This window comes from Molossus molossus, unplaced genomic scaffold (assembly GCF_014108415.1).
Source record: "Molossus molossus isolate mMolMol1 unplaced genomic scaffold, mMolMol1.p scaffold_m16_p_11, whole genome shotgun sequence".
Classification (NCBI taxonomy): domain Eukaryota; kingdom Metazoa; phylum Chordata; class Mammalia; order Chiroptera; family Molossidae; genus Molossus; species Molossus molossus.
Window position 1 is genome coordinate 34402472 of NW_023425346.1, and position 26640 is coordinate 34429111.

The following is a 26640-nucleotide window of genomic DNA, read 5'->3' on the forward strand; positions in this document are numbered from 1 at the left end:
ATAAGAGAGGTAAGTCCTTATCTTTCATGGAAAGGAAATCAATGGATGATAACTACAACTAAAAACTTAAGAAATAGCAATATAAGCATATTATACTAGAAATACAGAGGTAAATTCCTGAATAAACTACTGAAAGAATATAAAGTGACTAACTCTGGAAGTAAGCAATAGAGACAGATTAGATTAAAGAGAGGTCAGACATAAAGTTGCTATATCTTAAGTCTTATAGAATAGCCTGACTTTTAAAATGCTGATAAAAATTAAAAATTAAATTAAAAAAATAAACAAAGGGTGTTGACATGAGTGTTCAACTTTTCTGAATATAAAGGAACTTTTATATTCCTAGAAGGAACTTTTCTGAATATAAAGTTGACTTGAAGCTATCTACCATAATTGTTTCATTAATAGATATTTCTGTCAAATGTTGAACAAAATTTCTGCCCTCATTGTGCCCAGTTCTTTTCCTTTAACTAAACTTTTAATTTTTATAAAATTATAAATTCACATGCAGTTGTAAAGAATAATAGATGAAGATCCCATGTGGTCCTTACCCAGTTTTTCTCAATGGTAACATCTTGCAAAACTGTTGTTCTATATCACAACCGGGGTATTGACATTTACACAGGTCCTTCACCCCAGAGATCCCTCATGTTGCCCTTTTATTTATTTTTTTAGTATGTTTTTATTGACTTGAGAGAGAGAAAGGGAGAGGGAGAAAGAGATACAATCATCAATGAGAGAAGATTCCAAAATGGCGGCGGAGTGAACTAAAGCTACACAGACCATCTCCAGAACCAAACTGGAATTACAACTAAAACACAGACAAATCGACGGAAAAAAGCAACAGAAAAGCAGCTTGTGAGGACCATGTAACCAGGGACACTGACTCGATCCTGGTAGGATTGCGGAGGTGCGAGAGGGGGGCTGGGAGCCCACAGACAGTAGCGGCCTTAGCTGGGAGCAGCGCCCTTGGGTTACACTCCCAGGTGGCTCCACAGCACAGAGCCAGAACAGAGGCTAAAATAGCCACAGCCACTCACCTTGGGCTCCGGCAGAGGGAGGGCAGACTGGATTGGAACTGTGTGGGGACACTCAGGACTTGGAGGGTGCTCAGAGCTTCTGCTGAGTGCAGCCACACAGGATGGTGGCCATCTTGCTCCTTCCCAGGGCTCTGGGCAGAGGCAGCAACCCCTCCCTCGGAGATCCAACCCCACCCCGTGGGCCATTGAAATGCTAATTGAGGCTTATTAACAACCAGCATCTGCCCCAACTTTGGGAAATCCCCTTATGCTGAGCACCTGAGGGAGTTTTTCAATCAACTGACAACCCAAAACTCTTCAAGTAACCTCGACTGCTAGCCTCCAGGCAAAAAGTTAGAGGATAACAGTACCTTTCCTGGGCTAGCAACTTTAACCAGGAAAGTAAGACTTGACAGTGGTGTTTAACATGGGTCCTCCTTCGCTCATCTAAACCCAGGAGAGGGAGCCACAAACAGCAGAACACCAACACCCACAGGAAAAACTTTACAGTCTCCAAAGCCCACTGTGATAGCCAAAATGGTGAAACACAGAAACAGAAGCCAAATGAAAGAACAAGAGACCTCCACCAAAGATGAGATCAATGTGGAGCAGTTAGGCAAGTTAACAGAGCTAGAATTTAGAGCCATGATCTTGAGGAAGCTCAACAGCATGAGTAAGGACATAGAGATGCTGAAAATAAACCAATTGGAAATTAAAAACCACCAAGAAGAGATAAAAGATAACACATCAGAAATGAAAAACACATTGGAAGGTGTAAAAAGCAGAGTAGAGGAAGCTGAGGACCAGATCAGTGAATTAGAAGACAGGGTAGAAAAAAATCAACCAATCAGAAAACCAAAAGGAAAATCAATTAAAAAACAGGAAGACAGCTTAAGAGAACTGTGAGACAACTGGAAACATAATAATATTCGCATTATAGGAGTCCCTGAAGAAGAAGAAAATGAGCAAGTGCTAGAGAATATATTCAAAAAAATAGTGACAGAAAACTTCCCTAATTTGTTGAAGAAAGAAGACATTCAAGTTCAAGAAGTACAGAGAGCCCCAAGTAAGAAGAACCCAAACAGGCCCACACCAAGATACATAGTAATTAAAATGCCAAAAATTCAAGACAAAGAGAGAATCCTAAAAGCAGCAAGAGATAAGCAACAGGTTACCTACAAAGGAAACCCCGTAAGGCTCTCTGCTGACTTCTCACAAGAAACACTACAGGCCAGAAGGGAATGGCATGAAGTAATCAAGGTCATGAAAAACAAGGATCTGAATCCAAGACTACTCTACCCAGCAAGGCTATTATTCAAAATAGAAGGTCAAATAAAGAGCTTCCCAGACCAAAAAAAAAGGCTAAGGGAATACATTAGCACCAAACCAGCATTGCAAGAAATGTTAAAAGGACTACTGTAATCAGTAGAAGAAATAGGAAGAAAAATATAACCACACTAAACAAAAATGGCAATAAACAAGTACATATCAATAATCACCTTAAATGTAAATGGACTGAATGCGCGGATAAAAAGACACAGAGTAACTGATTGGATAAGAAAGCATAACTCATCTATATGTTGTTTACAAGAGACCCTCCTCACAACAAAAGACTCACATAGGTTGAAAGTGAAGGGATGGAAAAAAATTTTCCAAGCAAATGGAAAACAAAAAAAGCTGGGGTAGCAATACTCATATCTGATAAAATAGATTTCAAAATGAAGACCATAACTAGAGACAAAGAAGGCCACTACATAATATTGAAAGGATCTATCCAACAGGAAGATATAACCTTGATAAACATATATGCACCCAATATAGGAGCACCAAAATATATTAAAAATCTTCTGGAGGACTTCCAAGGAGAAATCGACAGCAATACAATCATAGCAGGAGACTTCAACACCCCGTTGACAGCACTGGATAGATTCTCTAGACAAAAAATTAGCAAGGAAACAGAGACTCAAATGAAGCACTAGACCAAATGGATTTAATAGATATCTACAGAGAATTACATCCCAAAACTATAGAATTCACATTCTTCTCAAGTGCACATGGGACATTCTCAAAGATAGAGCACGTGATAGGACACAAACTAAGTCTCTACAAGTTCAAGACGATTGAAATCATATCAAGCATCTTCTCAGATCACAATGGCATGAAACTAGAAATCAATTGCAACAAGAACATGCAAAGACATTTGAACACATGGAGGCTAAATAGCATGTTATTAAATAATGAATGGGTTACCGAGGAAATCAAGGAAGAAATTAAAAACTTCCTGGAAACCAATGAAAATGAACACACAACAACACAAAATCTATGGGATGCAGCAAAAGCAGTTCTGAGAGGGAAGTTCATAGCACTACAGGCCTACCTCAAGAAACAAGAAAAATTTCTAATTGACTGTCTAATCTCACAACTTAAAGAATTAGAAAGAAAACAAAAATAAAACCCCAGAGCAAGTAGAAGGAAGAAAATAGTAAAGATCAGAGCAGAAATAAATGACATAGAGACCAAAAAAACAATTCAAAGGATCAATGAAACAAAGAGCTGGTTTTTCAAAAGGATAAACAAGATTGATGGACGCTTAGCTACATTCACCAAGAAACAAAGAGAGAGACCCCAAATGCACAAAATCAGAAATGAAAGAGGAGAAGTAACAACTGACACCACAGAAATACAAAAGATCATTAACAGCTACTATGAACAACTATATGGCAACAAATTCGACAATCTAAGTGAAATGGACAAATTTCTAGAAACACACAGTCTCACAAAACTGGATCGGGAAGAGATAGAAAACTTGTACAGACCAATAACAACTAAGGAAATTGAAGAGTTAATCAAGACTCTCCCAGCAAACAAAAGCCCAGGCCCAGACGGCTTCACGGGGGAGTTTTACCAAACATTCAAAAAAAACTAACACCCATCCTCCTCAAACTATTTCAAAAAATTCAAGAAGAAGGAAGACTTCCAAACTTGTTCTATGAGGCCAGCATAATTCTAATTCCAAACCCAGAAAAAGACACTACAAAGAAAAGAAAACCACAGGCCAATATCCCTGATGAACATAGACGCCAAAATTCTGAACAAAATACTAGCAAATCAGATCCAGCAATACATCAAAAAAATTATTCACCATGACCAAGTGGGATTCATTCCAGGGATGCTAGGCTGGTACAATATTCGCAAATCAATAAATGTGATACACCACATAAACAAAATGAAGAATAAAAACCACATGATCAAATCAATAGACGCTGAAAAAGCATTCGACAAAATCCAGCATCCATTTCTGATAAAAACGCTCAGCAATCTGGGAATAGAGGGATTATATCTCGACATAATAAAGACCACATATGAAAGACCTACAGCCAACATCATACTCAATGGGCAGAAACTAAAAACATTTCCATTAAGAACAGGAACAAGACAGGGATGTCCATTTTCGCCACTCTTATTTAACATAGTACTGGAAGTCAGTCACAGCAATCAGACATGAGGAAAAAGTAAAAGGGATCCAAATTGGAAAGGAGGAAGTGAAACTGTCATTATTTGCAGATGACATGATATTATACATAGAAAAGCCTAAAGACTCCATCAAAAATCTACTAGTCTTAATAAATGAATTTGGCAAAGTAGCAGGATACAAAATTAACGTCAGGAAATCAATGGTATTCGCATACACCAATGATGAACTCACACAAAGAGAAACTGAAGAAAACAATCCCATTTACCATCGCAGCAAAAAAATTAAAATACCTAGGAATAAACTTAACCAAAGAAGTAAAGGACCTATTTGCAGAAAACTACAGGGCATTGAAAAAAGTAATAGAGGAAGATATAAAAAAGTGGAAGCACATACTTTGTTCATGGATTGGAAGAATTAACATCATGTCCATACTACCCAAAGCAATCTATAGATTCAATGCAATCCCCATCAAAATACCAACGACATACTTCACAGAACTAGAACAAATACTTCAAAAGTTCATATGGAACCAAAAAAGTCCCCGAATAGCCACAGCAATTTTGAAAAAGAAGGACAAAGTAGGTGGGATCACAATACCAGATATCAGGTTATACTACAAAGCGACTGTAATCAAAACATCCTGGTACTGGCACAAGAACAGGCATATAGACCAGTGGAACAGAACTGAGAACCCAGAAATGGACCCAAGGCAATATGCTCAATTAATATTTGACAAAGGTGGCAAGAGCATACAGTGGAGTAAAGACAGCCTCTTTAATAAATGGTGTTGGGAAAATTGGACAGCTACATGCAAAAAAATGAAACTAGGTCACCAACTTACACCCTACACAAGAATAAACTCAAAATGGATAAAAGACTTAAATGTGACCCGTGAATCCATAAAAATTCTAGAAGAAAATGTAGGCAATAAAATTTCAGACATCAGACACAGCAGAATTTTCACTGATACATCACCTAAGGCCACAGAAACAAAGGAAAAAATGAACACATGGGACTACATCAAACTAAAAAACTTCTGTACAGTAAAAGAAACAATCATCAAAATCGAAAGGCAACCCACTGTATGGGAGAACATCATTGCCAATGATATGTCAGATAAGGAGTTAATTTCCAATATATATAGAGTGCTCATACAACTCAACAAAAGGAAGACAAAGAACTCAATTAAAAAATGGGCCCTGGCCGGTTTGGCTCAGCGGTTAGAGCGTCGGCCTGCGGTCCGGAGAGACCCGGGTTCGGTTCCCGCTAAGGGCACGTACTTCGGTTGCAGTTTGTCCCCGGCCCTGGTTGGTCGTGCGGGTGGCAGCCACTCGATGTGTCCCTTCACGTCGATGTTTCTCTCTCTCTCCCTTCCTCTCTCTCCCTCCCACTCTATCTGTACAAAAAATGGAAAAATATCCTCAGGTGAGGATTAAAAAAAAAAAAAAAGTAAAAAAAAAAAAAAAATGGGCAGAGGAGCTGAATAGACACCTCTCCAAACGGGACATACAAATGGCCAAGAGACATATGAAGAAATGCTCAAGATCACTAATCATCAGAGAGATGCAAATTAAAACAACAATGAGGTATCACCTCACACCTGTCAGAATGGCCGCCATCAACAACAAGTGTTGGCGAGGGTGTGGAGAAAAGGGGATTCTAATATACTGCTGGTGGGAATGCAGACTGGTGCAGCCACTGTGGAAAACAATATGGTGTTACCTCAAAAAATTAAAATTGAACTACCATTTGACCCAATGATCCCACTTCTAGGAATATACCCTAAGGAGCCTGAAACACCAATCAGGAAGAATATATGTACCCCCATGTTCATAGCAGCACTATTTACAATAGCTAAGATCTGGAAACAGCCCAAGTGTCCATCAGTAGACGAATAGATAAAAAAACAATGGTACATATACACAATGGAGTACTTTGCAGCTGTCAAAGTAGAAAGATCTCTTATCCTTTGAGACGACATGGAGGGACCTGGAAAGTATTATCCTAAGTGAAAGAAGCCAAGCAGAAAAAGACAAATACCACATGATCTCACTTATATACAGAATATAATGAACATAACAGTCTGAGGAATACAGTAGACCCAGACACATGGAAGTAGGCTGACATCCCTCAGAAGAGGGGATGGGGGGTGGGGGGGTGGGAAGAGATAAACCACAGAACTTATATGCATGTATGCATGACCAATGGACATGGACAACTAAGCCGGTGACAGGGCGTGGGGGATGGGGAGGGGGGTGCCAATGGGGTAAAAAAGGAGAAACATCTGTAACAAAAAAAATAAAAAAAAAAAAGAGGGCGTGAAGATGATGGGAATAAGATTGGAGGCCAAAGGGGACTTCAGTGTTATCACTGAACATGTGATACAATATTAACAAATGTCAATTCTAAATGAGAACATATGGGTATTTGTACATTTCCAACATTTTTACTTTTTTCAAAAAATTATTTAACTTCATATTTTTTTAAATAAAGTAAAAATAAATACATTTGGTTTTGAGAAAAAACAAACAAACAAACAAACATCCATGAGAGATCAACATCAACATCGATCAGATGAAGCCCGAAACCCGGGCATGTGTCCTGACCAGGAATCAAACTGAGACTGTTCAGTCCATGGGGCAATGCTCAATCCACTGAGCCACACAGACTGGGCTTCATGTTGCCCTTTTATAGTCGTACCCCCCTCCCTCTGCCTCCCCCAACTCCATCCCAGACCCTGGAAACCACTAATCTGTTTCCATGTCTATAATCTTGTTGTTATAAAATATTTTATAAATGAAATCATACAGTATGTGAACTTTAGGGACTAGCTTTATTCACTCAGCATAATTCTCTGGAGATTCATGTATCAATAAGTCATTCTTTTTTATTTTGATTTAGTATTCTAAGGAATGGAAATACTATTGTTTCTTTAACCAGTCATGCTTTGAGCAACAACAGGGTTGTTTTGATTTTCGGCTATTGCTGCTATGAACATTTGTGTACAGGTTTTTAAGTGACATGTTTTTCATTTCTCTAAGATAAATGCCGAAGAGTACAATTTTGGTGTCAAACAGTGTTGCATATTTAGGTATCCTTTGTGATAGTTTTATTGAACTATATAGTTCATCCATTTAAAATGTACAATTAATTTTAAAACATTTTCATCACCTCATAAAGATGCCTTACATCCCTAACTATCACTCCTCAATCTCCCCAAACTTCCAGATCTAAACAACCACCAATTTAATTTATCTAATTTCAGTCTTTATATATTTGCCCATTCTGGAAATTTCACATAAATATAATCATATAGTATACATTTTTTGCAACTAGCATCTTTCACTGAGCCTAATGTTTTCAGGAGTCATTCATGTTCTAACACACATAAGTACTTTATTCCCTTTTATGGCTGAATAATAGTTCATTATATAGTACACCATATTTTGTTGATTCACTCATCAGCCAATGGACATTTGGGTTGTTCTGCTGTCATAAATAATGCTGCTATGAGTATTCATATACAATTTATTGTGTGCATATGTATTTATTTCTCTCAGGCATACGTCTGGGAGTGGAATTGCTGAGTTATATGGTAACTTCATGTCTCATTGTTTGAGGAACTTTTGGACTGTTTTCCAAAGAGGCTGTAACATTTGACATTTCTATCAGTAGTGTATGAAGGTTTCAGTATCTCCACATCCTCATCAGCCCTTGTTATTATTTGACTTTTTTATTCTAGCCATCTTAGTGGGTATGAAGTGGTACCTCGTTGTGGTTTTGACTTGCATTTCTGTGATGACTAATGATACTGAGCATCTTTTCATGTGCTTATTGGCCATCTATATATATTCTTTTGAGAAATATCTATTCAGATCCTTTTTTCATTTTTTTAAATTGAGGGGTTTTTTTATTGATTAGTTGTAAGAGATATTTATATATTTTGGATACTAGACCCTTATTAGACATACGACTTGAAAATATTTTCTTCCATTCTGTGGGTTGTCTTTTGTATATTTAATTTTATGATAAACTACACTACCTATCTGTTTTTCAGAATGGCCTTACCATTTTATATTCCTACCAGCAATGTATGAGTGTTCCAGTTTATCTGCATTCTCATCAGCATTTGGTATTGTCATTATTTTTAATTTAAGCATTCTGATTATTGTGTAGTGGTATCTCATTGTGGTACAGTATTAATAGTGCATTCCCTAATAGCTAATAATGTTGAATAGCTTTTCATGTGCTTATTTGCCAACTGTATACTTTCTTCAGTGCGTTATTCATTCTGTTTATGTATCTTGCCCACTTTCGAAATGGATTATTTGGGGTTTTGACTATTGAGTTTTGAGAGTTCTTTATATGCTCCAGACACTAGTCCTTTGTCAGATTTATGGATTTCAAAGTGTTCTCCCAGTTTGCAGCTTGTCTTTTCATCCTGTTAACAGAATCTTTCACATAGCAAAGCTTTTGTGTTTGTTTTTTATTTTGGTGAGGTCCGATTTATTAATTTTCATTTTATAGTGTTTTGGGGTCCAGTCTAAGACCTACTCCTTTGATCATGAAGTCATTGTCCTGTCCTACAGCCTAAAGGTATTTCCTTTTTTTTTTTTTCCCTAAAAGTTTTAGTGCTACATTTTACCTATAGGTAAATTATCCATTTTTGAGTTATTTTTAAAGAAGATGTGAGATTTAAGTCTTGTTTCATTTTTTTGGATTATGAATGTCCAATTGCTCCAGCACCATTTGTTGAAAGTCTATTTCTATTTTCCTCAAGAGAATTACTGTTCCACATTTGTCAAAAATTAGTTGGACAGATACGTGTGAGTCTATTTCTGGCTTTTTTTTTTTTTTTTTTTTGGTTTGTTTTTATCCTCATCTAGGACATTTTTACATTTATCTTCAGATACAGCAGGAGGGAGAGAGGGAGGAAGAGAGAGAGGAACATTGACGTGAGAGATACACATTGAGTGGTTGCCACCCACACAACCCCAACTGGGGCTGGGGACAAACTGCAACTGAGGTACATGCCCTTAGTGGAACCAAACCCGGGACTCTCCAGTCCGTGGGCCAACGCTCAAAATGGCCAGGGCTACTTCTGGCTTTTTATCTGTTCTGTTGATCTGTGTGCCTACTGCTCTGTCAGTACCACAGTGCCTTGACCGCTGTCTGTATGGTAGGCCTTCCTATCAGGTAGAGTGATTCCTCCCACTTATTTGTCCTTGTCAAGATTGTCTTAACTAGTTTAGGACCTGTGCCTTTCCATATGCATTTTGGAATGAAATTATCAAAACCCTAATTTTTTTTTTGGTACATGCCCCTAGCAGAAACCGAACCCAGAACTCTCTGGTCTGCAGGCCAATGCTCCAACTGCTGAGCCAAACCAGCCAGGGCTCAAATACCCTAATTTTCAAATGAATTGAATGTATGTAATTTTTTGTAATGCTTTTATTTTAATAAAAATTATTTTAATCTATTCTTTTTAAATCTTTATGGTTGAAAGTATTACAGATGCCCCTCCCTTTTCCCCCCCATTAACCCCCCTCCTCCCCGTTCCTGCCCCCCTCCTGCTTTCCCCAAACTATTGTCTGTGTCCATTGGTTGTGCATATAAATGTATGTAATTTAAAAGCGCTATCTTGAGAATGTTATTTTAGTAATTTATTTGTCTTTTTAAATTATTTTCAGATATCTAGTGCAAGTCACAGTAATGCGAATAGATGGCACTGACAGACCCCTTGACACTTCCATCTAAAGAGCTGAGTAAGCCATTAGGCTTTTCTATTGCTTCAGTTAAGGCAAAGGAAGTAAAGAGGGGTAATCCCCCTGGTTTGTAGACTTCTGCATAGCATGAAAGCGGTTTACTATGAATGTTTTATCCAATCAAACCATTAAGAAAAAGATAACCAACCCATTAGGGAAGTGAACAAGTAGTATAAACCGGCAGTTTCCCAGGAAAGACATGAATGTTCAAACTCTCTAGTAACTGTAAATACAAGCTGAAATCATAGGAGACTCTTGGGGGCAGGATTTTTCCAAATGTTAAACATGTACAGCCTTTATTTTTATATTTTGAAATTTTTGTTACAGACGTTTTTCCTTTTTCTCCCATTGACACCCTCCTTCCAATCCCGCCCCCACAGCCTTTAACTAATAATTCTACTTCTAGGAATAATTTATCATACAGAATACTTAAATGCATATAGAAATACATAGCACGGGCTATCATGTTAACATTGTTTGTGATAGAGAAAAATCCAAACAAGCTAAGTTAATAAAAATGGGACTCATTAAAGTTGTGTGTAACCATATTTTATAATACTATGTAGGGTCTTTGTTTGTTTGTTTGTTTTTTAATCCTCACTCGAGGATATTTTTTCATTTATCTTCAGATAGAGTAGGAGGGAGGGAGAGAGAGAGAGAAACATCGATGTGAAAGAGACACATCTTTCCTCCCGCACAACCCAGACCAGGGCAGGGACAAACCGCAGGCGGGGTGTTTGCCCTTGACAGAAATCAGACCTGCGACTCGTTGGTCCACTGGCCGACGCTCTAACTGCGGAGCCAATCTGGCCAGGGCCTATGTATGATTTTTTTTTAAATAAAGGTAATCTGTATGTATAAAGTGAACCGATCTCTAAGATAAATATTGGGTAAATAAAAAAATACATGTCATGGAGTAATGCTTAATAAGGCTATAAATATGTAAAAATACAGATTTGTAAATATGTGTAGAAATACGTAGGAATAAACAACACATACATCTAACAGTTAACAAGAGGCTATATATGGGGAAGGAATGGGATTGGGGTAGATTGGGGATGGTGATGATTACAAAATAGGCCTTTCAAGTTTCCCTTTATATATTACTTTGTTTCAAGTTACTTTTATTATAAGCATGTTTCATGCATTTCTTTAGTACTTATAATATTTTAAGGTATGCTATTTTGCAGTGTGTTGGATTAGATTGCTGCCAACATCAGTCAAGCCAAACCTATTTGATTTAACTGAGTGTATAGGAATGATATATAATTGGTAGCCGAAAATCAACTTAATTTCTGACCTAATTTATCAGACTCTTTTAGATTTGTGTTGTTTTCAGGGATTGCTCCCAAATATTACTAAACAACTCCCTTGGCATTTTAGACAAAGGCAGGTCTGGTGCTCATTAGTGAGTCATTCCCTTTGGCTCTGATAAAACAACTGTGGGATTTCAGAGGCATTGAAGCCTACTCTCAGTCTGTACACGTCAGAGATGAAAAAGTCTACCATTATTTTCATAGGTAGGGGATACTGGTAATCAATTTTTAATGGGGTAAGTATTTTAAATGTATTTTCTGAAGACTTGTTAAATTTGTGTCTGTCCATTGTGGGCTCCCAACCTCCTGGGCACTTCCTTGCAAATTGCCTTCATATGACTTTCTTATCAGTCAAGGTTTCTGTTTGTAAGTGACTGAAACATCACTCACTGGCTGACTTCAGCAAAAGAGAAATTTGTCAGAGGTCATCAGGGCTGGTTGAATTGATGAGAAGCCAGATGGCCGGGCTTAAGAAATGGGAATAATCTCAGGGAGGACTGTATGACCAGGTTGAGCAACAGAAACCCCAGCAACAATCACCCAACAGGACAACAAGTCCTCTGACACTGATAAATCTGGCCTCCATCTGTTCCCACCACCCTGCATAACAAAGTGCAGGACTGCGTGTCCAATAGGAAGATCCAAAGCCTTATGTTCCTTGAACTATCTCACACTGAAAATACACGTATTGGAAGATTTCTCAAACGGTAGATGAGACAACTAAAACAAAATGTCATAGTTTGCATGGTGGCCTTGACGTAGGGCAAAATTATCCAGCCGGATCATGAACTTACCATCCACTTGCTAATACGGTGCTCTCACAGTGCTATCAGGGCACAGTTCTTGAGTCATCCTCTTTTTCACAAGATCGCTCACTCCCTCGTAAGAATAATATATCCTAACCAGCCTCAACAATTATGAAGTGCTCTTGTTTCATTTGCAATCAATAAACAACTGAATATTGGAGAACAGAGTGCTTTAAAGTATATAGAAGGCAAAGAACCGGCTATTATGGATCTCTCTTTTTTTAGCCATAGGAAGTTATAATCGGGTGTGTGTGTACAGGTGTGTGTGTGTTTCCACCTTGGTGTTTTACTGAGACCAGTGTTGGGGGAGACGAGGAACAAGAAATCCAGCTCTGCAACCTACAATCCACCCACAAGGTTTTCATTGTAGACATTGTCACTGTAGACAATCTGGGTCTTTTTGTCCCGGTGACAATCCTTAGGATGGTTCTGGACAGCAAGGGAGCCCCAGACAGACTTGCCCGTGGAGGTCCAGCACGGGCTGTTTGCAGGCAGTGCCGACTTTGAGCTGCAGGGACTCTACCTGGATCCACTTGAGCTCAGCAAAGGCCTGATCTGCTGACTCCACCTTTTCATAGGTGATAAAGCACAATTTCTGGGCGGGTCCCTGGAGAGGTCAATTTTGTTTCCAAAAAGAGAGAAGGCCCCTCAAGGGAGGGTGGGCGTCCAGTCTAGAGAGTATGCCCTTCTGAGTGGCCAACGTTCAGAGAACTAGTCTGATCTGCCGAAGGGCCTTCTCTTCTCCGTCCCGATCCCGGGCTCTGTCCCACTTCCGCTCATGACTGCGGTCCTGGTCCCGGGGTCGGGGAGGGGAGACTGAGGAGCAGGTGCCACCCATTCTTCATAGCCCCAGTCCAAGCTTCCAGGGGGCCACCACCAGGCCCTGGGCCCTCTGCCGGGCCCCAGTTCCCGAAGCCGGTCCCTGGAAGGCAGAAAGCTCTCTTACAGAGATTTCCCCTGGGGACATCTGGGTGACTCTGCAGACCATCCTCGGCAGGCAGGCTCCTCCAGAATGGCTGGAAAGAGGGAAGTGGCCCCTTCTAGGGGTCTTTTAACTTCTACTCTAGGATCGTAAACGTCCGAAGCCCGAGTTCCTGGTCTCGGCCTTGATGGCTCTGATGGCCCCTGACTTCACCAGCTGCTCGGCCTGCCCTGTCCCGTGGCTGCGTCCACCACAGGGGGCCCGACAGTGAGGCTTGGCTCCCCGTTGGCTGGCTGTGCTGCTGCTGCTTAGCTTCTCCAGAGCCAGCAACGCCCTTTCCTTTTTCTTCAGTTTGTTGAATTTCTTCTGCAGAGCCTCCTCCTCCTTGCGCAGTCCCGGGGGGTCACCAGCGTGGGAGCTCCTGAGGGGGCATCCATCAGCATTCAATAGGTAAAGATGATAGATGTAACAAGTGCATTAATATTCTCTCCCTCCTGAAATCACACTAAAATGATACTAAGTGGGTATATAGTAGTCTCCCGTTATCCACAGTTGTTGGTTTTTTTAATCCTCACCCAAGGACATTTTTTCTTTTTTTCGTTCAGATAGAGTGGGAGGGGGAGAGAGAGAGAAACGTCGACGTGAAAGGGACACGTTGAGTGGTTGCCACCCGCACGACCCAACCAGGGCCGGGGACAAACTGCAACCGAGGTCCGTGGCCTTAGGGGGAACCCAACCTGGGTCTCTCTGGACCGCGTGGCCGACGCTCTAACCCTGAGCCAAACCAGCCAGGGCTACACAGTTTTGCTTTCTGTGTTTTCTGTTACCCATGGTAAATGGTGGTCCAAAAATATAAAATGGAAAATTCCAGAAGTGAACAATTTATAAGTTTTAAATCATGCGCTGTTTTGAGTAGCATGATGAAATCTCGCCATTCTGCTCAGTCCCGCCTGAGACATGAATCATCCCTCTGTCCAGTGTACCCACGCTATGTACCCTATCTGCCCTTCAGTCACTTAGCCATCTCAGTGATCAGATTGAGTGTCATGGTATTCAGTGTTTGTGTTCAGTTTCCCTTATTTTATTTATGAATGTCCCCAAAGCCATTCACATAACTTCTATTAATGTATGTTGTCATAACTGTTCTATCTTATTTGTTATTATTGTTAATCTCTTACTGTGCCTAATTTATAAATTAAATTTTATTATAGTTATGTATGTATAAGAAAAAATAGAGTAGGCATAGGGTTTGGTACCATCCATGGCTTCAGGTTATGGAACATATCCCCTACAGATAAAAGGGGACTACTATATTTTAAAAGATCTTTATGTAGCCTGGCTGGTGTTGCTCAGTGGGTTAATTGTCATCCCATGGACCAGGAGATCGCTGGTTTGATTCTCAGTCAGGGCACATGCCCAGGTTGAGAGCTTGATCCCCAGTGGGGGGCTTGCAGGAGGCAGCCAGTCGTTATCTCTCTCTCATCAATGTTTCTCTCTCTCCCTCTCCCTTCCTTTTTCTGAAATCAATGAAAACATATTTTCTAAAATAAATAAGTAAAAATATGTATCTAATATGAAGATTTTGGAAGCTAGAAAGCAGATGTGAGAGAGGCAACTTCCTTAGCAGAACAAGAAAACTAGGTCCTATCCTACCAGTGAGGGAATTTGAGAAGTAACTATTACAAGGTAGAGAAAAAGGAGGAGAGCTCAGGAATTGATAGTGCCATGTACTTCTAGAAGTAGTAAACATGGGAGAATTGGTTGAAAGAGCGTTGAGGAATCATTGTGCTGCCCAGATCCATGCTGAAACTCTGATCAGCTTGGCCACTGGTCTTCTCCTTCCCCTATAAAAGACTGAAGGGGCCCTGGACGATTTGGCTCAGCGGTTAGAGCATTGGCCCGCAGACCAATGAGTTTCAGGTTCGACTCTGGTGAAGGGCACGTACCTTAGTTGGGATTCGTCCCGGCTCTGGTTGGGGTCGTGTGGGAGGCAGCCACTCGATGTGTCCCTTTCATGTCGATGCCTCTCTCTCTCTCTTTCTCTCTCTCTCTCCCTCTCACTCTATCTGAACAATATAAAAATAAAAAATAATACAAAGAAAAGACTGAAGGGTTTTCTCCTTTGAAGGGGCAAAAGAGAAGCTCTCTGGACAGGACAAAATCACGTACAATAGGGAGTGGAGGTGGTGTAATAGAAACGGGGATTAAGTGGATATTTACATAATGAATGATGAGGACCTCGCCTTCTCCTCACACACAGCTCCTGGTATGGCAGCCAGGCTGCACCGTACAAGCAAATCATTGGAAGATTCTTATCTAAGGTATAGGACCAGTTTCAGAGCGCAAACCTTAAGACACTGGCACTGAGAGTTTCCCAACAACACAGCCCGGTCAGATCAACCTAGAATGGAGATCACGGCCATCAAGACTCACCCATGCACTCTAGACTTCTATTCATTTTTTACTTCTGTTAAAAATGAGCAAATACTCAAGGGTTACCAGAAATTGAGAAAGCATCTGACACGAAAAACAGTGATGAAACCCAATGAACTGAAAGAACTTGGTGAAAACAGACTAAGCAGGGAGAAGAAAACTTCAAAATCCAATGTAACCAAGATCCCCATACGGCCAAAAGAAGCTATAACAGCCATGAAATAGAAATACCTACTTTCAAAATGGTTTATCCCTGGAGAAGAAAAGTCATCCTGGAAATTAGCAAAACAAGCAAACAAACAAAAAACCTGATAGCGGAAGTGAAAAATCTCAGTTGAAGTGTTGGAAGATAAAGTCAGGTGAATATCTCAGAAAGTAAACAAAAAAGACACAGAAGTGTAAAAGACAGGAGACAAGATCAGAAAAACTATAGCGTAAGATAAGAAGTTCCAATATTTGAAATGAATGCTTGAAAGGGAGAACTTGAAAAACACAGAGAAGAAAATCAATGGCAAAATAATCAAGAAAAATTCCCAATACTCCAAGAACTTTCAGATTCTAAGAAACCAAATTCCAACACAACGGTGGAAAAAGTCTTTCAAAAAGACACAACTTTGTGAAGTTTCACAACACCAGGAACAAAAAGAGGATTTAACGCGATTCCGGCGTTGGGGAAACAGAAATTCAGGAATCAAAGTATCATCAGACTTTTCAACAGCAACACTGGGAGCTGGAATCTATGAAGTGATGCCTTTCAAGTACGGAGGAAATTTTAAAATTCTAACTGAGGATTCTAAAAATTATCAATCAAGGGTATCAGCCAGAATCCTGGCAGGAAAGAGAACAGTACACTCCAAGAGGGTAATGGGAGAGGTTTAATAAAGGAATTGGCTGGAAAGGTTTGGGTGCAGCATCATTACCACCGAGGCACAAAGGAAGAAATGAGTTACCAGTGCCCAGAAGGGAGCTGCAGGCAGAGTGTGCAAGACAAACGCTGTATCCTTTCCTGGAGCTGGTAGGAAGGAGGCCAAGGAAACATTTTCCCCAACCCCCCTCTTCCTGCCTCCCTCCAGTCTTCTGCCCGTGCTTTCCATTGGCCAGACGCTCTGAAGGCCAGATGGCAAGCGACTCCATCGATGTTGTCTATAAACCTCTGCCTTACAGGAAATTGAGTACGGTCATAAAGTTATAGACTAAATTTATTAAAAGGTATAAAGCCTTTAGAAAAATGCCCACCGCCTTTGCAACATTCAGTCCATCTTAGTTATTGTTGTTGTTGGTTTTATCATTGTTGTCATTAAGAGGGAACTATAAAAATTCACATGAAATCAAACACTGACAAACTTTCTAATCGTTAAATCCCTTCCCTCTTTCCTTAATAAGATTCTTCAACACAAACATATAAAATGTATTGTAAAATTTCATTAGTGCAAGAAACAACTTTCCACTGACTACCAGGGACTTTTTAAATTTTCTCCAGATTTATTAGTGACACATCACTTGGAATAACTTTTTATTGGACTTACTGGTAGTGATGTGTAAGTCAGAAGTACTGTTGTGACTGGGTGGAGATAACTGTGAAGAACTAATTCAGCACTACAATTTTCCAAGGAAACATTATGGCCTTAATAGTACCTTCCCATGAAATAACTTAAACAGATCACCACAGTGCAGTGCTTTGCAAAATAAAGATCCTAGACCCCAGAAGTGCTGATTAGGACAGAGTAAGAGGTTGGGATGGGTGGGTCACATATAATAACATAATAGAATCGAATCAATCTCAAAATATGATTAATTCAAAACACAAATAGCCATTACTATACAAAACACATAGCTCAAAGTTTCATCTCAAAAGTAATCAATGCGATGTAAATTTCAATGATAACGAGATGCCAATTTCAGTCAAACAAATTAGCAAAGCTTTAAAAATGTATGCTAGCCAGTGTTTGTTGGAGTGGAGGAAAATGGTACACACACTGAAGATGGAGTGCACATTAGTGTAATTCTTTCTAGAGGGCAAGCTGGTATTACATACGAAAAATCCTTAAACATTCATACCCATCACAATCTAGTGCAGGAGACAGATATGTGAAAAGATATCACACTGTGTGTAGGACAGATGTCTCCCACGCGCTACGGGAACACAGAGACGGAAATAATTCCAGTGATTAATTCCTTAAGAGAAGCAAAGATCATTTCACAACAAAGATGGCATCTGGATAGATTATGGAGAAGTAATAAAAGTTCACCTCACAGAGAGAAAAATTTCAGGAGTGGTCAAACTTCTCGCGAATTTACACATCACTGCACAAAAGCAGGGAGGCATGGAAAGGTAAGACACCTTCATCAGTAGTGAGGCTTCCGATGTGGCTGGAAAGGTGGGAGATGGTGCCTGAAGACAAAATGTCATTATTTGAAAACCCATGGATGATGAAGAAAAGAAAAGCATCTGGTTTTAGTTATATGAACATTGCTGTTAAAGTCACAATGTAAAGAGAAGTTAAGCAATTTCCCACCTGCAACATCCCTTCCCCACAACCACCAACAATCCGAATCTGGCAAAAAAGACGATCAAACAACAAAGCTGACATAAACACAAATATTTAGGAAGCTGAAGTGAGATTCATTCCATACAAAAGGCAACCAGGTTAGCAAGGAATGAAAGGATGGACATGAGATGGTCAGTGGCAAGAAGCCTGAAACTTAAAATTGTATTAAGTTTTTAAGAATAAAATAATTATTTTTATTTTATAACAATAATATTGACTATTTTGAGAAAACTTTCTCTTTTTTTTTTAATCCTCACCTGAGGACATTTTTTCCATTTTTTGTTCAGATATAGTGGGAGGGAGAGCGAGTAAGAGAGAGAGAGAGAGAAATATGGATGTGAAAGGGACACATCGAGTGGTCGCCACCCGCATGACCCAACCAGGACCGAGAACAAACTGCAACCAAGGCACATGCCCTCAGCAGGAACCGAACTCAGGTCTCTCTGGACTGCAGGTTGAAGCTCTAACTGCTGAGCCAATCCAGCCAAGGCAAAAATTTCCTTTTTTTTTTTAATTTTTCTTTATTGATTTTTAGAGAGTGTAAGGGAAAAGGAAGAGGGAGAGAGAGATAGAAACATCGATGAGAGAGAACATTGACTGGCCACTTCCCACATGCCCCAATTCTGGGACCAGGCCCACAACCCGGGCATGTGCCCTGAGCAGGAATTGAACCCGCGACTTCTTGGTGCATGGGTCAATGCTCAACCACTGAGCAACACTGGCCGGACGAGAAAACTTCCATTTTAATGAAAAAGCAATGTTTGCCACTTTTACAAATGAACTTCTATAACCATTCATCCATAAGCACACCAGAAAAGGTAACACAAATCAGGAGAATTTAGAATAGGTTTAAATATAATAATAATAACCAGCAAGAACGAACTGCAGCAGGTAGCAGTTGGTAGTAACTGTTGTTAACTCGGAGAAAGAGAGCAGCAGATGTCTGTCTGCCTGCATTCTGAGTTTCCTTTCTTATTCTTTCCTGGTTGAGAGTAATATTCTGTCTCCTCCCTCAAAAGTCTCTTCTTCTACCTCCCGCTCTCTTCTCATTTGGGAAATCCCTGACAAAGAAGGGTTTGGGCCAGCAGTCAAGAGTATAGTGCCCTTAAGGACAACCCTGCCCCTCACATTTTCCCTGAGCACCGAGAGGGACAAAAACTAAGAAAGGAAATTCCCCTTGGAGAATCCTAAATGCATTACTATCTCCTGGCATGTCTTTCTTCCCTTTATTTTCTCAAGAATCCAAGCAACCTGTGGGGGGTAAGAGAGAGAGGGGTGGGGAGAAGGGGGAGGAGAAGGAGGAGAGTGGGAGGAGGGAGGGATGGAGAAAAAACTTGAAGATTTTCAATTGCCAATTGGTTTGCAATTCTGCTGCCATCTCTACCCCGCTCTTCCAGTGAGGGGGAAAGATATATGAATTATGACAACTTCAATGGAAGGCCTTTTAAAATGTTGATTCATGTTTTATTCTAATTTGCAAATGAAATATTCAGGGACTAATTGTCATGCACCAAACTAATTTTCCAAAATTAAGAATGTTAGTTGCATTGTGATACTCCAATGAAATCCTCAATGAGAACTTTGAAAAAATGTGCTGTTAAGCACCAAAAGAATGAGCATTTACTGACTGCCTGTTGTATATCTGGTACTGGCAGCCCCTCTTATAGCTCACTTAAATCTCAGGAACCCTGCGAAGAATGTACAGGGTGGGGGCAAAAGTAGGTTTAGTTATTTGTATGGAAAATAATACAATAATTACTAAATAATAATACAAGAATAAACTCTGTTTCATGTACTTACAACTGTAAACCTACTTTTGCCCCACCCGATAGTTACCCACTTCTACAGACAAGTGAGCTGAAATTCAGTGAGATTATAACAAGCTTGGGCCCAGCCGTTGTGGCTCAGTGACTGAGCGTCAACCCATGCACCAAGAGGTCGCCGGTTCATTTCCCAGTCCGAGCATATGCTCAGGTTGTGAGCCCGATCCCCAGTGGGGGGCGTGCAGGAGGCAGCCAATCGATGTTCTCTCTCATGTCGATGTTTCTCTCTCTCTCTTCCTCCCTCTCTCCCTCCCGCTCTATCTGAAGATAAATGCAAAGGTGTCCTCGGGTGAGGATAAAATAAAAAAAAGAAAGAAAGTCTGAGAGAAATTCATTCTACCTGGGGAGGATAAGGAAAGGTTTCATAAGAAATGGGAGCAAAATTTGTAATAATAAATAGATTTTTTCCTGGTGAAAGCTGGAGAAACATAGATGCATGTGGTATGCTTGGAAATGGCAAGTTGCCATACCCAGCGGAAAAAGTCAAAGGTTGTCTGGAAAGCAATGTGCAGGCCTCCAGTACTGAAGTGGATTCAATGGCACAGCAAAAATAAAACAAGGAAACATGTCCTTGTGATACTTGAAATCCCTTTTATGATCAAAAGGTAGAGTCATGAGTGCTGACATTCCTGACCTTCATTTCCTCCTCCCAAGCCAAAAAGAGATCAAAGGCTTACAGTTCTGGGAGCTCTTGATCCGAGGGATTTCACTTTCTTACAGAGATTACCAAACTTTAGACATGATTCCATGATAACTATGAGGTGCACTGGAAAGAACCCTCCCTTACAACACTGTGTCCTTGACCTTGTGCAAAGGTAACCTTGGACAAATCTGAGTCATCATTTCAGAGCTAGAAATACAAGTGACCGATAAACATATGAGAATATAGTCAACCTCATTGTTTTAAGATCTACCTAAATAAATGTGTAAACTACGGGTCTATCAGTTAGGTCTCAAGTTTTCTCATACTTTTCATATTTCTAACCTTTTGTATTAGGCCTTGAGATAATTCTTCTTTTCTGTTCCCCAGCTTAGTCAATCTTTAGTTGCGTGCATTCTGCCATTCAGCTCATCTATTTAAACTTTTTGTTTCAATAACTGTTTTTTGTTTTGTTTTTTGCCATCATTGTTCATTGTTCTCTTTCATAATATTCTGTTCTTGTTTCATGTTTACAATCTAGTTTCATCTCTTGCACTATAAATATAGCCTCCTCAGATGTTAGTTGTTAGTTGAGTTTGGTACTTCACTTTTATGGTTGTGACTTTTCCTTTAATAGTTGGTGACATTTGTTTTTCATTTCATCTGTGTCTTCTTCGAGATCCCATGTTTTCCTCTCTGAGAATTCTGCTTCTGTTCAACAGAATCTGCACCAGCTGTCGCTGGGAAGAGAGAGAATCTGGTGCCTAATGTGACTTTACAATAGTTTTTCTTTTAGAAATACCAGTTCTCCTTCCCTTCTGAGGGTAAAAAGTCTCCCAAGGTATTGTCCCGCTTCTGGCCCAAGTGCTCACCCTCCATATGGGAGGGAAGAGCTCTGCTGTCTCCCTCCTGCCAGGACAGGGCTGGCCGGGTGACCATTCTGGGTGTTTCCCCAATCACACTGATGATTGCTGGAGGCATCCCATCTTTTCCCACCGCTAGTGCATTCAGAGCAGTCCTGGAATCCCTCCCCGCTTCGGAAAAGTACTTTCCTGCTTATGTGTTCTCCTCTATTTGACTAACCACATCTGTTTCTCTTTGGAATTTTTCAAAATTTCTGCTTGATGCTAGCATTTTTCCTGGTTCTTAGTCATTTTATGGATATGTTCTTTTTGCATTTTTTCTTTTTTTTTTTTTATCCTTACCTGAGGACATTTTTCCATTTTTTTTGTTCAGATAGAGTGGGAGGGAAAGAGAGGAAGAGAGAGAGAAACATCGATGTGAAAGGGACACATCAAGTCGCTGCCAGCCACACGACCAACCAGGGCTGGGGACATACTGCAGCCGAGATACATGCCCTTAGCAGGAACTGAACCCGGGTCTCTCGGGACCGCAGGCCGATGCTCTAACCACTGAGCCAAACCGGCCAGGGCTGCATTTTTTCTTTTATGGCAGCTGTGGAATTTCTATATAGGAGAGATTTAAGGGCTACAACTGTTTCGAAGGAGAGGACTTTTAAATCTAATGGTATGCATTGGATGCTGTTAAAGCATGGGTAAAGAAATAAGTATTTTAAAAATATTCGTATATATGCTTGATTATATTTATTTTTACTTATTGATTCAGAAGCAATAGCATCTGATGGCAAAGTATACTAAATACATGGTAATACACACATACTCTCACACACTTTGCCACTGGAATAAAAAGTATCTTTCTTTAAAATATGCATCCCTTAAATCTCTCAAATAAATGCTTCTAACTGGTCCAATGTGTCACAGAAGTTCATGAACAAGAAGGAAGTCTTGAAACGAATCTGCAAATTTGAATCAGTTAAGGAAAGAAATGTGTTGTAGACAGTTTTTTGTCTTTTTAATTCTCACCTGAAGATATTTTTCCATTGCTTTTTCAGATAGAGTGGAAGGTAGAGAGAGAGAAACATCAATGTAAGAGAGACACATCAATTGGTTGCCTCCCACACGACCCTTACCAGGGCCGGAGATCAAACCCGCAACCCAGATACATGCCCTTGACTGGGAATCGAACCTGAGATCCTTCAGTTCACTGGCCAATGCTCCAACCGCTGAGCCAAACCAGCCAGGGCTAGTAGATAGTTTATTGGCCCTTAAGAAGTGCCCTCTAATTTCCAGGGTAAAATTCAAACTCCTTGAGTAAGACGTGGCTGGTGTTCGCTCTGGCCCATCTCCAGCTACTTCTCCATGTCCTGCTGTGCTCCAGTTCTCCAGTTCTGCTGAAGAACTCGCTATTCTCACAGGAGTCAGTTGTTTCGGTTCCTGAACCTCCCTGTGTGTGTGTTTCCCTTTGCCTGGAACTTTTTGGCCCTGGAAAGTTTACCTCATCCAAATACTCATGCTGTTTAAAGATAATTCTTTGTTTAAAGGATCCAATTGCTCATGCGTTTATTGTGATTAGCTACCATGTTTCATCCCATTATACACAATATTGTCTTCCTTTTCAAGGATGCCACAGCATGATTTATGTGCCCGCCTCCCCTTGATCCCAAGGCCATCAGTATCTTACAGCCTCAGCTGTGCAGTGACAGGGCATTCGATAGGTACAAAGGCTTTCAGAAAACACCCACTGCCCCTCTCCAGGGGAAAACATGTTCTTTATTAATGATATGTGAACAGGAATCAGCAGGCTTGGGCCTTAGCCCAGATTCTTATAAATATGACCTTGACAAGCTAAGACAGTTTATTTCTCTGGGCCTCTGTTTCCACATTGAGAGTGTACCCTCTACACAAGGGTGTTAGAAAGAGGCCCCTGAGCACTCTCCCAGGTTTCAAATTGGTAACAGATCACATAAACTGTTTTTTTAATTTCTAAATTAATTTTAATTACTCAGTGACAACATTGTCATTTAAATACCCGAATAATACTCATCAAAAGATGTTCCCCTTGAATCTTGGAATTCTTCCTTCTCATTCTTTACACTGCTGCAAACCATCATTTATTTAATAATTCCTTTGTTGACTGACATCACAGTTGCTTCTAATTTGTCTTATTATACACAGTGTTCAAGTGAACCTCCTGGTAAGAAGTTGTCTATTTTCTGATGTATCTTTTCTTTACTTAGAGCACAAAGTTTGTGTTCTGGGCTTTGTACCCAACACAAATCAGCTAAGAAGAATTAAAATAAAGGTCTCCAGCTTATGTAGATAAAAGTCCCCTGAGGACCGAGGCCTCAAGCGAGATTTACCTTAAAAGAAGAAAAAGAGAAAAGATAAAAAGTTCATCTGTTATGTGAAAAAACCAGGGAGCAGTTAAGAAAAAAGGAAGAGCAATATATCAAAGAGGTTGAAATGAACCAACAACGTGAAACCATTCTTAGAAAGCTGGAGATGGAATTGAAGATTGTCCAAGAGAGAATTCAAATGAGTTCCAAGAAGCGCAGGATTGACGTGCAGTGTCCGTAAAAAGTGCTGAGGAGATGCAAGATCCCATGCAAAAGCTTGAGATGAAAAATCCCTGCCCTGGCCAGTTTGGCTCAGTGGTTAAAGCATCAGTCCACAGACCAATGACTCTCAGGTTCGATTCCCATCAAGGGCATGTACCTCGGCTGCGGTTCATTCCTGGCCCTGGTTAGGCTATGCAGTAGGCAACCAGTCGATGTGTCCCTCTCACGTCAATGTTTCTCTCTCTCACCCTCCCTCCCATTCTATCTGAAGATAAATAGAAAAAAGAAAAAAAAAAGGAAAAGAAATCCCAAGTTAAAAGATATAATTAAAGAGCAAGCACAAAGAATTGAAGTGATTCGGACAATCCAGTCAGAGACCAATTTGTCTCTGGATAAAAAGGAACTGTTAAAGAAATACATTGAGTTGAAAAACCAGTCTTTGGTCAATAGTGAATTAGAAAAAAAGAAAACCAGACTTAAGGAACTCTTAAAAATCAAAGAAAGGAAGTGAATACGAAAATGAAGAGCTTAGTTTCCCAGGAGATTTAAAACTGAATCAAATTCAGATGGATATTTTAAAACATAAGGACTGAGGAGAGCTAGTGGAAGTCAGCACCGAGCTTCTGAAACAGAACAACAGATACTCAGCTCTCTTCATACGAAGCCAGTCCTGGAGACACTCAACAGAAATTCTACTCCAAGAGAAAATTCGGTGATTTCTACCTCACTAATCAAGTTAAATAGATTTGTAACTCTAAAAAAAAAAAAAAAAAAAAAAATCCCTTGACATGGGAACTTGAGAATAGTTGCAAAGCGTTTTCACTTAACTGCCATAAGCAATCAAACAACTACAACCTAGAGCAAAGTGAGTGTTGGCTGTGGGCAGTGGGCCCTCAGAAAAGGATGTCGGAGCTGACATCCTTTGAGGTGCTGTCTCGATCCTTATATAGCACTGTGGCAGGAAGGAAACTGGAAGCTTCTCTCTTCTCCTAGTAGGGAGGTTGCTGAGAAAAGTCAGTGACCACCTGGACCTGAAGCATTGACAATGGTGAGAGAGAGGCCCTGGACTAGTGGAGGACAGCACCGCAGAACAAAATGGCAAACAAGAAAAATAAGAAAACCAATCTTATTGAAAGTGTGAAAGAAGCCAGTGAAGAGTGGTGAACTGACTTCAAATGCAACAGAAACACTGTGGACGCAACACTACTAAACACCAGTGTGAGGCTGAGGGCTTTCATAGTTAACTCGTCCTATGATCCTCACAAGTACTCTACAAGGGATGTTTTTATTTATTTTAATTTTTATTACTACTGTTGACACTATTGCAGATGTCCTCATTTCCTCCTCTCCACCCAACCCCTGCCCCCTTCCCTCTGGCCATCACCAAACTGTTGTCTGTGTCCAAGGGTTATGCATATATGTTCTTTGGCTAATCTCAAAGAGATGTTTTTACATATCCCCATTGGACATTCTTGGCACTATTGATACAGAGGTAAATCAAGAGGTAAGGTCCCTGCTTTCATGGTTCTGTATTCTAGTAGATGACAAATAAAAGAAACCAGCCCTGGCCATTTTTGCTCAGTGGTTAGAGTGTTGGCCCTCAGACCAAAGGATTGAGGGTTTGATTCCTGGTCAAGGGCACGAACCTGGGTTTCAAGTTCAATCCCCAGCCCTGATTGGGTTGTGAAGGAGGCAACCAATCAATGTCTCTCTCTCTCTCTCCCTCCCCCCTTCCATTCTATCTAAATATCAATGGAAAAATATCCTCAGGTGAGAATTAACAACAACAACAAAAAGAAAGCAATGGGAAGCTACTTTATTTTTTTCATTTAAAAAATTTAATGTTGCCCAGCCAGTGTGGCTCAGTGGTTGAGCATCGACCCATGCACCAAGAGGTCAACAGTTCCATTCCTGGTCAGGCACATGCCCAGGTTGTGGGCCCGATCCCCAGTGGGGGGCATGAAGGAGGAGGCCAATCAATGTTCTCTCTCATCACATTGATGTTTCTAGTTCTCTCTCCCTCTCCCTTCCTCTCTCTCTAAAATCAATAAAGAAAAAATAAATTTTAAAAAATTATAATGTTGACCTTACTGAAGGTATTTTCCTTTCTCCCCTTTTGTCCACCTCCACCCACCCCCACACCCCCTCCCTTGGCCTTCACCAAACTATTATCCATGTGATGGGAGGCTACTTCAGATTGGGCAACAAAGGCCTCACTGACAGGGTAGTAATTAAGTTGAGTTATGAGTACCAGAAAGAAAATAAAGATCATTCTAGAAAAAAGAAACCATGATTGCAAAATCCTCACTATGGAAATGAGCTTGACATGTTCAAGTCAGAGCAGCATGGGTGAGGTTGGAGATATGGGCAAGAACCAGAGAATGGTCCGTTTTAGAAACCAGGATAAAAAGACTGATGTTATTTTTAGTGCCACAGGAAATTTTGGGATTTTAGCAGGGAAGTTCCAACTTCTG

The 26640-nt window shown here is 40.3% G+C and overlaps 1 pseudogene; it reads right to left on the bottom strand.

Moving 5' to 3' along the window:
• Positions 1 to 12720: 12720 nt before the first annotated feature.
• LOC118625613 lies at positions 12721 to 15927 on the bottom strand (annotated as a pseudogene).
• Between the last annotated feature and the right edge of the window lie 10713 nt (positions 15928 to 26640).